Here is a 19,123-nt window from a genome sequence, read left to right on the forward strand (position 1 = left end):
AATCATCCTTTAAAAGTCCCTGATATTACAAGGAAGCCAAACACTGCGTGGCCCGATGAGTCCAATAATTAAATTTCACATGACCTTTCCACCATTCAAACTCTAAAGCCTAGAAACAACGTTTCCAGCATTGAAAACAGTATCAAATGATCCATTCGAAGCTCGTGAATGTCGGAAACTCGAATCCGCTTCCCGGACCTAATTATCAAACACCACGATCCAATTTCCAGCTATGCGACATCCATTCGCGGAACCATTCACCACTCTAATCGTCTTATAAAATGTGAAAAGCAGCAGAAGTTCAGCCGATAGCATCTAATAGAGATTTAATGCTCGAAAGCGGCTCAGTTGGATTTTCCGAGGTTCTATTCCGTCGCAGTCCTCGGACATCCGACGCGGAAGCCATCTTTATGCTTTCACCGTTGAATGGAAAGCTGAAAAATGAATCGGACCGACTCGGCAGCGGCATAAATCAAAGAGTGTTTCGTATTTTGCAACCGTAAAATGGGTTAAGAATAAAAATAACCGGGTTGCCGCCAATGTGGAAACGTACGAAAGATAAACTGCTTAACGAATCCATCCATTGCAATCAAATTAAATTGTGCAATTCCTTGTAGATTAAAATTAAAATGTGCACACCGTGCGTTTTATGTGTTTTTATATTCAATATTCTTCAGTCGTATGCGAAACGGAAATGCCTATCCAATATATCCGGGACAGATATTTTATGGCCACAATTTTCGTGGCGCAGCCACGACGTCTTCCCGAGATACTGACCGATGAATGGAGCCCACCAAGCATCAGTTTAAGCAAGATTAGAGTTGACACTGATCGCCAGCGGGAATTAATTTTAGATCCCACGTGCTGGTTAATCACCGTCCGATGAAGTCTTATCAGCTGATGAATAGTTTTAACGACACCATCGCCATTATAACCAAACAAAATTGATTCTGGCTGAAGGGTCGACGACGAAATGTACTGGCGCAATTTTCGTCCTAATCACTTTACGTTCAGGTCCACACACACTGAACTTAATGATATTCTTCTGGGTTTCAATTAAATGGAAATCTCAGGTTTGCGGCTTGCTTCGAGCACGCAAATAATTCGATGACTCAATTTGCTTTCAGTAACGTTTTAATTAACTATTTATTTTTGATGCTGGATCCAAAACAATTCGGTACGGTTTATATTAACGTCGTTAGGTGTTAAATAATGATGTTTTCCTGACATTTACATAGTTTATTTTCTACACGTACTAAAATAAGTTAAGTTTGTAATCTGCACTTTAAAGATGTTTATGTTGAGGCAGTTAACACGTTAAAACATTAAAATCTGATGCCATAATGGGAAGTTTCAACGTGCTTAACTATTAATAGATTAAAACATATTAACACGGAGATTTCGGACATTATAAAAGATAAAAGGCAGGAAAGAGACACGATTAAATCTTAAAATTAATTCATTAACAATATAATTTTAAATGGGCAGGAAAGAGTGAGATCACATCAAAACCTATGCACGGTGACTCATTGATCAAACGTTGCAATAACATGCGTAAGGTTGGAGACATTTTAATAAGACCTATTTCGATTCATATATATATTTTATTGCTCTAATTATTAATCTAAAACCAACAAATCTACAATAAATGCATTTTTTGTTTTATTATGTACAGTAGAATTCATTTATAATGGCCCTCAAATAATTAGTCATTATAAACGAGAATTAGTCACAGGGATTTCAAGTTTAGGTTAAAACAATATCAAGATTTGAACATAAATTATTTATTTATTCATTAAAACACCACGATAATTATTAGTGATAATTAATTAACAATTATGTACATATTATATATAATTATTATTGGTTATTTTGAAATAAAAAATCTTAAAAAAACTTTTTCAAAATAGGCAGTACAATACCATTGAAAATAAGAACAAATATGTGGATAAATATCAAATTTTGAACATTATGCGATGTTTATTAAAAATATGGTACTGATATTTTTTAAAAATAAACAAAATAATAGTTCTGAGTAATCGAAAAAAGGTAATTCAGGGGATAATTTTCTGATTTTTATTGTGAATATTTGGAATAAAAAACCTTTTTTAACTATACAATATTTTTTAAAATAATTAAAATAATAGTTCTGAGAAAACAAAAAAACTCATAATTTTGAAAAGACTAAAAAATCTTCTATATATATATATATATATATATATATATATATATATATATTTCTTTAAAGTAAGAAGAAAAATACAATATTCTTCTAAAATAAGTAAAATAATAGTTCCGAGAAAACAAAAAAGTGATAATTATGTGTCTAATTGATTGTGTAGAGTCAAAATCTTCTTTAAATATACAATATTTCTTTAAAATAATAAAAATTAATAGTTTCGAAAATAAGAAAAAAAGATAATTATGTGAATAATTATCAAATTTTGAAAATTTATGATATTTATTATAAATATTGGATATTTTGGAGTTAAAAACCTTCTTTAACTATACAATATATTTTCAAAGTAAGTAAAATAATAGTTCAGAAAAAACAGAAAAATGATAATTATGTGGATAATTGTCACATTTTAAAAATTATACAATATTTAATATAAATATAGATATTGCAGATTGTGTAGAATAAAAAAAATTCTTTATAATTTATTTAAAATGAGAAAATAGTTTCAAAAATAAGAAAAAAAGATAATTATGTCAATATTTATCAAATTTTGAAAATTACACAAAATATTTATTATAAATATTTATTTGTGTAGAGTAAAAATTCTTCTTTAAATATACAATTTTTTTAAAATAAAATAAATAGTAGTCTTGAATATAAGAGAAAAGATTATTTATTATATTGTGTGGATAATTATCAAATTTTGAAAATTATCTGATTTTTGTTGGAAATATTGGATTATTCGAAAAAAAAACTTTCTTTAACTATATAATATTCTTCCAAATAAGTAAAATAATACTTCTTAGAAAACAAAAAAACGGTAATTGTGTGAATAATTATCAAATTTGAGAAATTATACAATGATTATAATAAATATCTCATTGTGTGGAGTAAAAAATCTTTGATTATACAATATTTCTTTAAAATAATCAAAAAATATAGTTTTGAAAATTATCTGATTTATATACAATATTAATTCAGAATAAATAAAATAATACTTCTAAGAAGACCAAAAAAGAAGTTAATTATTTATTGTAAATATTAGATTTTTTGGTGTAGAAGTGAATAATTATCAAATTTTGAAAATTACAAAATGATTATTATAAATATATGATTGTGTAAAGCAAAAAATCTTCTTTAAATATACAATATTTCTTTAAATATACAGTATTTGTTTAAAATAATAGTATTGAAAATAAGAAAAAAGATAAGTATGTGGATATTTATTGAATTTTGAAAATTATCTGATTTTTATTATAAATATTGGATTTTTTGGAGTAAAAACCTTAAAACCTTCTTTAACTATACAATATTTTTTTCAAAGTAAGAAAAATAATAGTTCTGAGAATATAAAAATGATAATTATCTTTAAATTTTAAAAACTATACGTTTATTATAATTTTCGTACTGTTTAGACCAAAAAACCTTTTTTAGTTAAACGATATTTCTTGAAAATAAGAAAATTAGTTTAAAGAATAAGAAAAAAAAAATAATTATGTGGATAATTTAATAAATTTTCAAAATTCTACGATGTTTTTTATAATTATCGTAATGTCTTCTTTAGTTAAACAATATTTCTTTAAAATAAATAGGAAAATCGATAGTTATGTGGATAATTATAAAGATTTTGAGAATTTTCGGTTTAAAAATAATCTGTAATTTTACTTTGTTTATATATTTGTTAATTAATATCATTTAAAGAACTAGAAGTGTCGTTTAATTAACCCACCATCATAAAATTCGGATAAAATGGATCATTACTATTTTTATTAAAGGCGAAAGTCCATCCATCACATTAATTTATAATAAGAGACTATCCATTACAAGAGAATTCTATTGTCTTTTTATTCTCTTTTACAAAAACTGAAATAAACACAAAAAAGATAATACAAAATTAATACTAATTGACAAGTAATTACCAATGAGAATCAACCACCATTAAGTTTTTATTTCTGTATTAAATAAAACTCATATTGAATAAACAGCATTTATAGTCGTGAATCAATTTCCATGTGATATTCTTATAGTGATATTTATTGTTAGACGTAATTGCCGTTCGCAAAGTTCACAGTAACCGACGTCATATAATCTATAAAAGTGACTATAAACATTGACAAGAATATTAATGTCAACTGAATCGACCACGAACACAATATGACGAAAAGAACCCATCCAACGTTTATTATTGCTGTCTGGTCCGACAAATCAATACGAGCAAAACGATTACTGGGCTTTTTTATTATTAAAAAAAAAAAAACACACTTATAAATAGTTTCTAATAAGACGATGAATCACTGTTATTTGCACGAAATGCTGTATTATACGTAAAGTGAGTGTAAACACACCCGGGACACACAGATAAGATACCGCAGTCGAACGAAGGTCTTCGCGGTAGAAAAAATAATAGATAACAGAAAAAAAAAAAATTGTACAATTGACTGTGTCACCAGAACTAGACGGCCCAGTTGCCATTGTCGCTGGTAACCCCGTTGACCTGCACGGACGTGCTCAGCATCTTGGATAAAACAATGCCGGGAGCCAGGAGCTGGATGTCATTAACTCGTACATCTGTTAATTATTTAAAATAGTTGCTGATTGCTAAACTAGGTATTGTGTTACTGCCTGACGATAACCGCAGGAGATGCTGCGTCTGATCTGTGTGTTGATGATATAATTGTGAATTTCACCCAACTAGTGCGACACAACAAAAAGACCACTATGTATAACATTGTTAAGATGTAAAAATAAAATGGCGTGACCAAGGATAACAGCATTACTGTTGTACGTGATCGTTGCAGAAGTCGTATGGAGAAAGTTACGCGAAAATAGACTTCGAACGTTCCATTGATAGACTCGGTATGCCTTTATAAATTATCGGTGGACGTGGATTTTTGATAACGGGAACTTTGTTGGAATGCACGCCGATATAAATAGATACTGGAGTGGTCGTAATTATTTTTTTTATCAGCCGTTTTAGACAGACCGAATGAACACACAGGAGACGAATCGAGACGGACGGATTTCGTTCGGCGTTAATAATCGAAAACTTTTGTGCCGACGTTGAGTGCATTTAATTTTAAACGTAAAGAGGCAAATATATTTGGCGTAAGACATCTGTTTAACAAATTTATTAATAGGCGGAGAAATAAAAGATGTATACGGCACAAAAAAAAAATTGAATTTTCACCGACCCAAATCGAAGCGAAATTTAATCGTAATTTAATCTTTCTAATGGCGACACAAAAAATGATAGAATTCATTATTATAACATAATTTTAGAAATTTTTTTGATGGAATTTAATAATTTACAATCTTAAAATCAACTTGCCCCTCTTCACTTAAGTATCAAAAAAATTGAAATTATAATTATATAAGTAAATAATTTAATTTTTGTTGTTTAAATCGTTAAAAAAATATATATAAAAAAAACTAGAAACAAATACACAAATAATAAGCAATTTTACGTACATATTATTTTTATTGACTTGTGTGGGAGAGGAACATCAAACGTTACAACTACAGTCAATTAAATATTTAAATAGTACAATTCTAGTACTTAAATTATAATTTATATAATACGTGTGTATATTAGGAATGAGATTAAAGGATTTTGAATTTATCTCTTTATCAAATGTTTAATGTTTTATTAATACTATATATTATTAGACTACTAATTAGTGAAATTCTCTTTAACTTTATGAATATATAGTATAAAAATTATTTCTCTTCACTTGAAACTTGTTTCAAAGCTTTAAAAACTTAAAAATATTACTCATTACTAAATTATTGTATTTTTACTCTTTTTATATGTATAAATTGTAATATATTTCTTTCTTAATTATTTTAATATTTTAATGTCAGTGAAAAACTTTTAATTTAGATAATGTGTAGTATAAAAATTATTTCTCTTCACTTGCAACATGTTTCAAAGCTTTAAAAACTTCAAAATATTACTCATTATTAAGTTATTGTATTTTTTTCTATTTTTTATATGTATAAATTGTAATATATACAATACATATGAATATTAGAAATGAGATTAAAGTATTTTAAATTTCTTTCTTTCTTAATTGTTTTAATATTTTAATAATGTCAGTGAAAAACTTTTAATTTAGATAATATGTAGTATAAAAATTATTTCTCTTCACTTGTAACATGTTTCAAAGCTTTAAAAACTTAAAAATATTACTCATTACTAAATTATTGTATTTTTTCCTATTTTTTATATATATAAATTGTAATATATACAATACATATGAATATTAGGAATGAGATTAAAGTATTTTAAATTTATTTCTTTCTCAATTTTTTTAATATTTTAATAATGTCAGTGAAAAACTTTTAATTTAGATAATATATAGTATAAAAATTATTTCTCTTCACTTGTAACATGTTTCAAAGCTTTAAAAACTTAAAAATATTACTCATTACTAAGTTATTGTATTTTTTACTATTTTTTATATGTATAAATTGTAATATATACAATACATATGAATATTAGGAATGAGATTAAAGTATTTTAAATTTATTTCTTTCTTAATTGTTTTAATATTTTAATAATGTCAGTGAAAAACTTTTAATTTAGATAGTATGTAGTATAAAAAATATTTCTCTTCACTTGTAACATGTTTCAAAGCTTTCAAAGCTTTAAAAACTTAAAAATATTACTCATTACTAAATTATTGTATTTTTTTCCTATTTTTTATATATATAAATTGTAATATATACAATACATATGAATATTAGGAACGAGATTAAAGTATTTTAAATTTATTTCTTTCTCAATTTTTTTAATATTTTAATAATGTCAGTGAAAAACTTTTAATTTAGATAATAAGTAGTATGAAAATTATTTCTCTTCACTTGTAACATGTTTCAAAGCTTTAAAAGCTTAAAAATATTACTCATTACTAAGTTATTGTATTTTTTTCTATTTTTTATATGTATAAATTGTAATATATACAATACATATGAATATTAGAAATGAGATTAAAGTATTTTAAATTTATTTCTTTCTCAATTTTTTTAATATTTTAATAATGTCAGTGAAAAACTTTTAATTTAGATAATATATAGTATAAAAATTATTTCTCTTCACTTGTAACATGTTTCAAAGCTTTAAAAACTTAAAAATATTACTCATTACTAAATTATTGTATTTTTTCCTATTTTTTATATATATATAAATTGTAATATATACAATACATATGAATATTAGGAATGAGATTAAAGTATTTTAAATTTATTTCTTTCTCAATTTTTTTAATATTTTAATAATGTCAGTGAAAAACTTTTAATTTAGATAATAAGTAGTATAAAAATTATTTCTCTTCACTTGTAACATGTTTCAAAGCTTTAAAAGCTTAAAAATATTACTCATTACTAAGTTATTGTATTTTTTTCTATTTTTTATATGTATAAATTGTAATATATACAATACATATGAATATTAGAAATGAGATTAAAGTATTTTAAATTTCTTTCTTTCTTAATTGTTTTAATATTTTAATAATGTCAGTGAAAAACTTTTAATTTAGATAATATGTAGTATAAAAATTATTTCTCTTCACTTGTAACATGTTTCAAAGCTTTAAAAACTTAAAAATATTACTCATTACTAAATTATTGTATTTTTTCCTATTTTTTATATATATAAATTGTAATATATACAATACATATGAATATTAGGAATGAGATTAAAGTATTTTAAATTTATTTCTTTCTCAATTTTTTTAATATTTTAATAATGTCAGTGAAAAACTTTTAATTTAGATAATAAGTAGTATAAAAATTATTTCTCTTCACTTGTAACATGTTTCAAAGCTTTAAAAGCTTAAAAATATTACTCATTACTAAGTTATTGTATTTTTTTCTATTTTTTATATGTATAAATTGTAATATATACAATACATATGAATATTAGGAATGAGATTAAAGTATTTTAAATTTATTTCTTTCTTAATTTTTTTAATATTTTAATAATGTCAGTGAAAAACTTTTAATTTAGACAATAAGTAGTATGAAAATTATTTCTCTTCACTTGTAACATGTTTCAAAGCTTTAAAAGCTTAAAAATATTACTCATTACTAAGTTATTGTATTTTTTACTATTTTTTATATGTATAAATTGTAATATATACAATACATATGAATATTAGAAATGAAATTAAAGTATTTTAAATTCCTTTTTTTCTTAATTGTTTTAATATTTTAATAATGTCAGTGAAAAACTTTTAATTTAGATAGTATGTAATATAAAAATTATTTCTCTTCACTTGTAACATGTTTCAAAGCTTTAAAAACTTAAAAAATATTACTCATTACTAAATTATTGTATTTTTTACTATTTTTGTACATATGAATATTAGGAATGAGATTAAAGTATTTTAAATATATTTCTTTATTAAATTTTTAGTGTTTAAATAGTGAAAAACTGTTTTAATTTTAAGAATATTTAGTATAAAAATTATTTCCTCTCATCTGTGTAACTTGTTCCAAAGCTTTAAAAACTTAAAAATAGTACTCATTACTAAGCTATTGAACTTTTTACTATTTTTTATATATTTAATATTGTCTGTTTAAAATCGTGTAAATTTATAAAAAAATTAATAAATTATTGATTTGTGTGCGAGTGAAAATGTGAAACGTTGAAATGCAATGCATTTTTACTTACATATAATTAATATAATATAAATATGAGATACCAGGAGAAGATTAAAATATTTTGAATCTATTATTAAATACCACCTTATCAAATATTTAATGGTTTAATTACATCAATCGAAAACTGCAATTTCAGATAAACCTCAACACAAAAACCATTTCGTTTAAACATAATCAAACGTTTAAGGCCCGCGAATATGCGCAATCAAAAGAAAAGAATTTCCGCTGACCCAAATCGGGCCGCGGCGCCGACGGCCGCCGCACCATCCCCCGTACCAGCTAAGGCGACGTTCGCAGCCCGGCCCCGCGGTACGCAAACAATTTTCGGGGTTAGCGGCGAGAGATTTCGAACGGCGACAAATAATCGCCTCTCCCCGATGCATTTGATGTCCGAGGTGAACGTCCTCCGGCTGCGAACCCAGTAGGAATGCCCTGTCTTTTCAATTTTTGACCCCGTACATGTGCATGAGGCGCTTGTGCGGACCGAACCAGACGGGCCCAGACGTCTGTGGTCCAACGCGAAACTATACCCCATCGCCGGTTGCCAAATTGTTACGGAAAACACTGTGTATTTGTGTCTCTGTGTGTGTGTGTATTGTGACGTGTGGGTGTGCTTTATATTTTTCCCTCTTTGAGGTCTATTTATGGATTTTGAATAATGTTAATATGAGTGCTATTTGTGTTTGTGGCGCGTGTCGTGTATAATTTATCGTGTATCAACCCCTAATGTATAACTATTTATGTCATTTAAAAACTGAATAAAGAAGTACAATTTCATGTTATTCATTATTAATAGAACGAAATACTGTTTTAGTCACTCTCCAAATCGTATACACCACAACAAAAAAATTGCCCCCCCTTATATAATAATGTTTTACAAATCTTAACATTAAAAAGAGTTTTCCACTGACACTATTAAAATATATTAAATATTTGATAAAATAATAACAGAGCGTCCAGTTTGTCATTTGTAAAATCCGACTTGTCACGGACTCAGGAAAAATGGAACACTGTCCTTTGGAGTGACTAAAGTAAATTCAAAAAACAAATTCCTGTTGACACATTGCAGAGACTGTTAGATTCTATGTCTAAAAGATGTCAACAAAAATTATTTATACTGGTAAATGTTCCTTTTTAAACAAAACAAAATAATAAATTAGTTTTTTATGTTAACATTAAATAATGACAAATATTTTAGATAAGCCATTTTTTACACAACAAAATATAGATAGTTTAATAACTGTTTTTCACTCTTGCAATATAAAGATGATTTAAACATTTGAAAACAGTTTTTCGTTGTGTATAAAAAAAGGTTCCTCTATCTTAGCTTATGTGGGAGTAAAAAAATCTCTAAAACATTGGTTGTATAAATTACAGTCGACTAAATTATTAAATTAAATTAATTTCAAGTATGTTTATTATATAAGTGACATGATATTTAGATATTTATAATGAGATTAAAGTATCTTTAATTTATCTTATTATCAAATCAAGGTTTTAATCGCATCAGTAGAAAAATTATAAAATAAATAATAACGTCGATAAACACAAAATTATTACTAAATATTTTGAAGATGTTCTTCCTTCGAATCTATGATAATTTTTATAATTTTTTTTAATTCAATAAAATAGATAATTCACCTATAACTTGTTTCAAAGCTTTAAAAGCTTAAAAATATTACTCATTACTAAATTATTGTACTTTTTACTATTTTTATATGTATAAATTGTAATATATACAATACATATGAGGAATGATATTAAAGTATTTTAAATTTATTTCTTTCTTAATTTTTTAATATTTTAATAATGTCAGTGAAAAACTTTTAATTTAGATAATATGTAGTATAAAAATTATTTATCTTCATCTGTAACATGTTTCAAAGCTTTAAAAACTTAAAAATATTACTCATTACTAAATTATTGTACTTTTTACTATTTTTATATGTATAAATTGTAATATATACAATACATATGAATATTAGGAATGAGATTAAAGTATTTTAAATTTATGTCTTTCTTAATTTTTTAATATTTTAATAATGTCAGTGAAAAACTTTTAATTTAGATAATATATAGTATAAAAATTATTTCTCTTCATCTGTAGCTTGTTTCAAAGCTTTAAAAACTTTAAAATATTACTCATTACTAAATTATTGTATTTTTTTCTATTTTTTATATGTATAAATTGTAATATGTACAAAACATATAAATATGAGGAATGGGATTAAAGTATTTTAAATTTATTTCATTCTTAATTTTTTAATGTTTTTATAATGTCAACGAAAAACTTTTAATTTAGATAATATGTAGTATAAAATTTATTTCTCTTCACATGTAACATGTTTTAAAGCTTTAAAAACTTAAAAATATTACTCATTACTAAGTTATTGTATTTTTTACTATTTTTGTATATATATATATATATATATATATATATATATATATATATATATTGTAATATATACAATGCATATGATGAATATTAAGAATTTTAAATTTATTTAAAACAAAATAATAAATTATGTTAGTTTTTTACGTTAAACATTAAATAATGATAAATATTTTAGACAAGCCATTTTTTACACAACAAAATATAAATAGTTTAATATCTGTTTTCGACTGGAAGAACTGACTTGAAGTATAAGGATGATTCAAATATTTTAAACTATTTTTCGTTGAGTATAAAAAAAGGTTCCTCTGTCTTAGCTTTTGTGGGAGTAAAAAAATCTCTAAAACATTGGTTGTATAAACAACAGTCGACTAAATTATTAAATTAAATTAATTTCAAGTATGTTTATTATATAATTGATAAGATATTTACATATTTAAAATGAGATTAAAGTATCTCTAATTTATCTTATTATCAAATCTTTAGTTGTAATCGCATGAGTAGATAAATTGATTTTAAAATAAATAATAACGTCGATAAACACAAAAATATAATTAAACATTTGGAAGACGTTCTTGCTTTGAATCTATCAACATTTTTTAACTCAATAAAATCATTAAAAAAGCAACATGATCGCATTGTTCCTCCAGCTGATAACAAACGATCATTAACCTTGCAAAAAGCTCGAACTTCCCGAACCAAAAATAGAGAGCGGATAAAAAAAAAAGCGTGTAAAATTACAATTTCAAGCCCAACTCCCCCGAAACACGTTACACTTCCATAACGGAATATCCATTAATACGAAATCGCACACCATTAATAATGTAAATCCACGAAGACATTCATTGTGGACGTTAAACACGTTTTGTAACAAATATTCTGTTTTTAAAACCAGACTAGATGCAACACACAAGGTCACATAATTAAGAGCTGCACAACAAATCAGTCAAGTCTACCAACTCGTATTTATTTATTTAAGTATACAATATGTTTTGCAATCATCAGTTTGCTTGTTGCATGATTGAATAAACATTTAATCAGCCTGGTCAACAGCTTTAAAGTGATTCGATGGGGGGTTTGATAAATAAAAAATTATCTCTAATAATAGACAACAATAGTAAATCTGCATGTGGATTCCGTAACGAAATAGATAAGTCCTTTTATTAGATGACGGAACGTTATAAAAATAACTCAGGGCCAATGGATTGAGTGGACAACGTTAAAATTCAATTTAATCCTAATATTAATGTTTAGCACTAAATAATTACCACACACCGTATCGATTGATGTGATTAATTTAATAAAAAAACGAGGATGATCTGAGCTGCAACGTAATGCAAGTGTCGTAAATGTGCGTTGTTACCGATTCAAGGGCATTTTCATAGTTCTGTAAATAATTGTTCCAGTTCAGATTTCAATGCATGTTTACGAAGTTCGTACGTAGGTAGGCCACTCTGAGCAAATCCATCAGTGGTTTACTCAAAATTGTTTGGGAAGCGTGGGTGTGGCTTTTAAAGGTTTCTCATTGACGTCACTATTAAATTTTATCATAATTGAGGCATATTAATACGCTTCTACTGCTTTGAGTATGTCGGGTCTTACAATGAGAAATACTCCTTCAAGTTCCTTCAAGATTGCTTTGGAGGCTTAGGTGTGACTTAAAGGTTTCTTATTGACGTCAACACCAAATTTGAATTTGAAATACTGCTTGAAAACATCAGTTTTTACAATGAAAAAACTTGTGTAAAATGGAGAAACAGTCCTTTGTTCACAAAGTAAGGAAATTTGAACAAATCCATAACAGTTCCTTCAATATTTGAAGGTGTAGGTGTGACTTTTAAAGGTTTCTCACTAACGACAACATCAAATTTTATCTTAATTAAGGCATTTATGTTAGATGTCACATTTCTACTTGTTCTACTGCTTTGAATGCATCAGTTTTTACAATGAAAAAACTTGTGTAAAATGGAGAAACAGTCCTTTGTTCACAAAGTAAGGAAATTTGAACAAATCCATAACAGTTCCTTCAAGATTTGAAGGTGTAGGTGTGACTTTTAAAGGTTTCTCACTAACGACAACATCAAATTTTATCTTAATTAAGGCATTTATGTTAGATTTCACATTTCTACTTGTTCTACTGCTTTGAATGCCCCAGTTTTTACAATGAAGAAGCTTGTGTAAAGTAGAGAAACACTCCTTTATTTACAAAGTTTGAAAATTTGAACAAATCCGTAACAGTTCCTTCAAGATTTGAAGGTATAGGTGTGACTTTTAAAGGTTTCTCACTAACGACAACATTAAATTTTATCATAATTAAGGCATTTATGTTAGATGTCACATTTCTACTTGTTCTACTGCTTTGAATGCCCCAGTTTTTACAATGAAGAAGCTTGTGTAAAGTAGAGAAACACTCCTTTATTTACAAAGTTTGAAAATTTGAACAATTCCATAACAGTTCCTTTAAGATTTGAAGGTGTAGGTGTGACTTTTAAAGGTTTCTCACTAACGACAACATTAAATTTTATCTTAATTAAGACATTTATGTTAGATGTCACATTTCTACTTGTTCTACTGCTTTGAATGCCCCAGTTTTTACAATGAAGAAGCTTGTGTAAAGTAGAGAAACACTCCTTTATTTACAAAGTTTGAAAATTTGAACAATTCCATAACAGTTCCTTTAAGATTTGAAGGTGTAGGTGTGACTTTTAAAGGTTTCTCACTAACGACAACATTAAATTTTATCTTAATTAAGACATTTATGTTAGATGTCACATTTCTACTTGTTCTACTGCTTTGAATGCCCCAGTTTTTACAATGAAGAAGCTTGTGTAAAGTAGAGAAACACTCCTTTATTTACAAAGTTTGAAAATTTGAACAAATCCGTAACAGTTCCTTCAAGATTTGAAGGTATAGGTGTGACTTTTAAAGGTTTCTCACTAACGACAACATTAAATTTTATCATAATTAAGGCATTTATGTTAGATGTCACATTTCTACTTGTTCTACTGCTTTGAATGCCCCAGTTTTTACAATGAAGAAGCTTGTGTAAAGTAGAGAAACACTCCTTTATTTACAAAGTTTGAAAATTTGAACAATTCCATAACAGTTCCTTCAAGATTTGAAGGTGTAGGTGTGACTTTTAAAGGTTTCTCACTAACGACAACATTAAATTTTATCATAATTAAGGCATTTATGTTAGATGTCACATTTCTACTTGTTCTACTGCTTTGAATGCCCCAGTTTTTACAATGAAGAAGCTTGTGTAAAGTAGAGAAACACTCCTTTATTTACAAAGTTTGAAAATTTGAACAATTCCATAACAGTTCCTTCAAGATTTGAAGGTGTAGGTGTGACTTTTAAAGGTTTCTCACTAACGACAACATTAAATTTTATCATAATTAAGGCATTTATGTTAGATGTCACATTTCTACTTGTTCTACTGCTTTGAATGCCCCAGTTTTTACAATGAAGAAGCTTGTGTAAAGTAGAGAAACACTCCTTTATTTACAAAGTTTGAAAATTTGAACAATTCCATAACAGTTCCTTCAAGATTTGAAGGTGTAGGTGTGACTTTTAAAGGTTTCTCACTAACGACAACATTAAATTTTATCTTAATTAAGACATTTATGTTAGATGTCACATTTCTACTTGTTCTACTGCTTTGAATGCCCCAGTTTTTACAATGAAGAAGCTTGTGTAAAGTAGAGAAACACTCCTTTATTTACAAAGTTTGAAAATTTGAACAATTCCATAACAGTTCCTTCAAGATTTGAAGGTGTAGGTGTGACTTTTAAAGGTTTCTCACTAACGACAACATTAAATTTTATCATAATTAAGGCATTTATGTTAGATGTCACATTTCTACTTGTTCTACTGCTTTGAATGCCCCAGTTTTTACAATGAAGAAGCTTGTGTAAAGTAGAGAAACACTCCTTTATTTACAAAGTTTGAAAATTTGAACAATTCCATAACAGTTCCTTCAAGATTTGAAGGTGTAGGTGTGACTTTTAAAGGTTTCTCACTAACGACAACATTAAATTTTATCTTAATTAAGACATTTATGTTAGATGTCACATTTCTACTTGTTCTACTGCTTTGAATGCCCCAGTTTTTATAATGAAGAAGCTTGTGTAAAGTAGAGAAACACTCCTTTATTTACAAAGTTTGAAAATTTGAACAATTCCATAACAGTTCCTTCAAGATTTGAAGGTGTAGGTGTGACTTTTAAAGGTTTCTCACTAACGACAACATTAAATTTTATCATAATTAAGGCATTTATGTTAGATGTCACATTTCTACTTGTTCTACTGCTTTGAATGCCCCAGTTTTTACAATGAAGAAGCTTGTGTAAAGTAGAGAAACACTCCTTTGTTTACAAAGTATGAGAATTTGAACAAATCCATAAGAGTTCCTTCACGATTTGAAGGTGTAGGTGTGACTTTTAAAGGTTTTTCATTGTCATCAACACCAAATTTTATCTTAATTAAGGCATATATGTTAGATACCACATTTCTACTTGTTCTACTGCTTTGAATGCCGCAGTTTTTACAATGAAGAAGCTTATGTAAAGTAGAGAAACACTCCTTTGTTTACAAAGTATGAGAATTTGAACAAATCCATAAGAGTTCCTTCAAGATTTGAAGGTGTAGGTGTGACTTTTAAAGGTTTCTCACTAACGACAACATTAAATTTTATCTTAATTAAGGCATATATGTCAGACTCCACATTTCTACTTGTTCCACTGCTTTGAATACCTCAGTAGAGAAACACTCCTGTGTTTACAAAATTTGAGAATTTGAAGTAATCTATAACAGTTTCTTCAAGATTTGAAGGAGAAGGTGTTACTTTTAAAGCTTTCTCATACACGTTAACATTTCCACTTGTTCCACTGCTTTGAATACATCAGTTCTTACAATGAAAAAGTTTGTGTAAAGTAGAAAAACACTCCTTGTTTACAGAAGTTTGAGAATTGGAGCAAATCCATGAGAGGTTCCTTCAAGAAGAAGGCGTGGGTGTGCCTGACGTCACCATCAAATTTCATCGTAATTATCCGCATATCCATACCGCTTTTCTATACGTCAAGCCTCACATTGAAGAAGCTTTTTTAAATTAAAAAAACAATCCTTTGTTTACGAAGTATGGCAATTTCAACAAATCCAAAGTAGCTCCTTCAAAATTGCTTGAAGGCGTGGTTGTGGCTTTAAATACTTTCCATTGACGTCACCACCAAATTTTATCTTAACTGAGGCGTATTGATGCTACAATTTTTTCTTGCTTTACTTTGGGTATTTCAGGCCAATGAAGAAGATTGTGTAAAGTGCCTTGTTCTGGAGCCCTTTCAGACGATACTCAATCAGTTTTGTTTGCCTCAAGTAAACAAAAACATGCGAAGTTTAGATTCGAAACAAATTTACATAATTGAACGGTAATTTTAAAATTGTGGAAAGACTTGTTTATGTTGTCCGGAGAACTTATCGTCGATAAGACGGAAGCAAACGTGCCGTATTGCCAATAATCCACGGGGCTTGTTTGGGTGTGGACATTTATTATAACCATAACATAAACATATTAATACAAGTGAAGCCACAACATGAAAACCCTTAACATTATCAAATTACTGAACATATCCGACGATAAACAAACACGTCGTAAATTAGATAAAGTTGAAATCGTTCAAAAAAGAAACGCACATTTCTCCGTAACCGAAGAGCAATTAGCAACATTTGCGAATTTCACATGAAACGCATTAAACGTTGGAAACGCGTTAATTCCGCTTGCAGTGATGCTAACGACAATGCCAAAAGGTGTGACGAAACCGGTGGGTATTGAATGAGGCGCGACACATTAAATAAAAGCGAAGGTATTTAATTTCATGTTTGTTTACTATAAGCAATTATCAATTGACGCTCATTGCCGGAGTAAACAATGACTTTTCAGCTGCCTCAATTTGTTTACAACGAAACTCAATAAAATGGCAAATATTGGCCTTTAATGAAATTCGAAAAATTCATACAATTTCGTGGGCTCAATTAAGTTTTATGGTTTATTAATTGAATGAGCTTTTACTGGCACGAAATTTTAATTTGGAATTTTTGGTTCCGCAAAATTACCACTTTGTTATAAACAAACGGTCAAAAATGTACCAATCAGTACAATGTACATGTGAATTCGTGGAAAATTTAATAAAATTCCTGAGCGTGAATCATGTACTTACTTCACACATTATTTTATGCAGTACAACAATAATTAGGTAAACGTGTGTAAAAAATGTTAAATTCAGCGTCTTCCTTTATTTTGTCTAGGATTTTGTAGGAGTCAGTAAAAATATTAGATTCTACGTTAGTATTTAATCAACATAAAAATGTTAAAATTAGTCTTGGAAAAATTTCGTGAATAAGATAACACTTCATAATTATACTTAAATTTCCCATTTGAATGGGTCCTATGGTGTGCATGTTGTTTACTATAAGTAATTATCAATTGACGTTTATGCCTGGAGTAAACAAAGGCTTTTCTGCTGATCAATTTATCTTCAAACACAAATAAAATGACTAATATTGACTTCTGAAGTTCTAGAAATTGGTAAAACTTCAATAATTCAATAATTTTCTTAGTTTAATAATTAAGTAAACATTTATAAAAGCTTACTACGTACAATCATTTTGCTTCAAACAAAACAGTTATAAAGATATGAAAATATGTATTTAAATTACTTAAAAATAAATAAATTCTGGATTATGAATTATCTACTTCCTTCAAATTTCAGTTAGCTTATGGAGTACAACAAAAACTAAGTAAATCTTTAAACAAACCAGTGATAAAAAGGCAAATTAATTGAGATTGAATGTTACAAGAAAGTTCCAAATATTACACGTCACCTAACGTAAAACTGACCAATCTCCTGACATTTTATCCTGCATTTTTATGGTTTATTAATTAAATGAACGTTTAAAGCAGGCAATTTAAACTTAGGAATTTTCAGTACTTATAAACGCTCTTTGGCTTCAAACAATAAGTTTTAAAGTTACGAAAATACCAATCTAAATTACTAAAAAGTTATTAAATAGTCTAACTTTAAACAACGTAAACTTGTGTAATTTCTTGGCAAATATAAAATATAAATAATATTTAACAAGGGGCACAAAAACTGATATAAATTTGACATTACTTTTAATATTAAAATTTAATATAATTCTGCATTATGAAACAGCTACTTCAATCATATTTCAATTAGTTTATGCACTGCAACAAAAACTAGGTTCATGTTTAAACAAACCAGTAATAAAAAGGCAATCTAATTCAGATTGAATGTTACAAGAAAGTTCCAAATATCACACGTCACCTAACGTAAAACTAACCAATCTCCTGACATTTTATCCTGCACTTTTATGGTTTATTAAGTAAATGAACGTTTAAAAGCAGGCAATTTAAACTTAGGAATTTTCAGTACGTATAAATGCTCTTTGGCTTCAAACAATAAGTTTTAAAATTACGAAAATATAAATTACTAAAAAGTTACTAACCAGTCTAACTTTGAACATCGAAAACTTGTGTAATTTCTTGGCAAATATAAAATATAAATAATATTTAACATTGGGTACAAAAACTGATATAAATTTGCCATTACTTTTAATATTAAAATTTGATATAATTCTGTATTATGAAACAGCTACTTCAGTCAAATTTCAATTAGTTTATGCAGTGCAACAAAAACTAGGTATATGTTTGATCAAACCAGTAATAAAAAGGCAAACTAATTCAGATTGAATGTTACAAGAAACTTGCAAATATCACACGTCACCTAACGTAAAATTGAGCAATCTCCTGACATTTTATCCAGCATTTTGCAGGCGTCGCTAAAAAATATTACATTCAACGTTATTATTTAA

The 19,123-nt window shown here is 27.2% G+C and overlaps 2 protein-coding genes across 3 annotated transcripts in view; both read right to left on the reverse strand.

Annotated features, from left to right (window-relative positions):
- LOC109600242 (myosin heavy chain, cardiac muscle isoform-like) overlaps positions 1–9,411 on the reverse strand; it is a 46,739-nt gene extending 37,328 nt beyond the window's left edge. The window contains exon 1 of the mRNA XM_049970854.1: positions 9,408–9,411. The gene's annotated coding sequence lies outside the window, so the exon portion shown is untranslated. The remainder of the gene's footprint in view (positions 1–9,407) is intronic.
- Positions 1–19,123, reverse strand: part of LOC109600250 (PRL-1 phosphatase) — a 44,740-nt gene that overhangs the window by 23,273 nt on the left and 2,344 nt on the right. The gene's annotated exons all lie outside the window — the stretch shown is intronic.

This window comes from Aethina tumida, chromosome 1, assembly GCF_024364675.1.
Source record: "Aethina tumida isolate Nest 87 chromosome 1, icAetTumi1.1, whole genome shotgun sequence".
Classification (NCBI taxonomy): Eukaryota; Metazoa; Arthropoda; class Insecta; order Coleoptera; family Nitidulidae; genus Aethina; species Aethina tumida.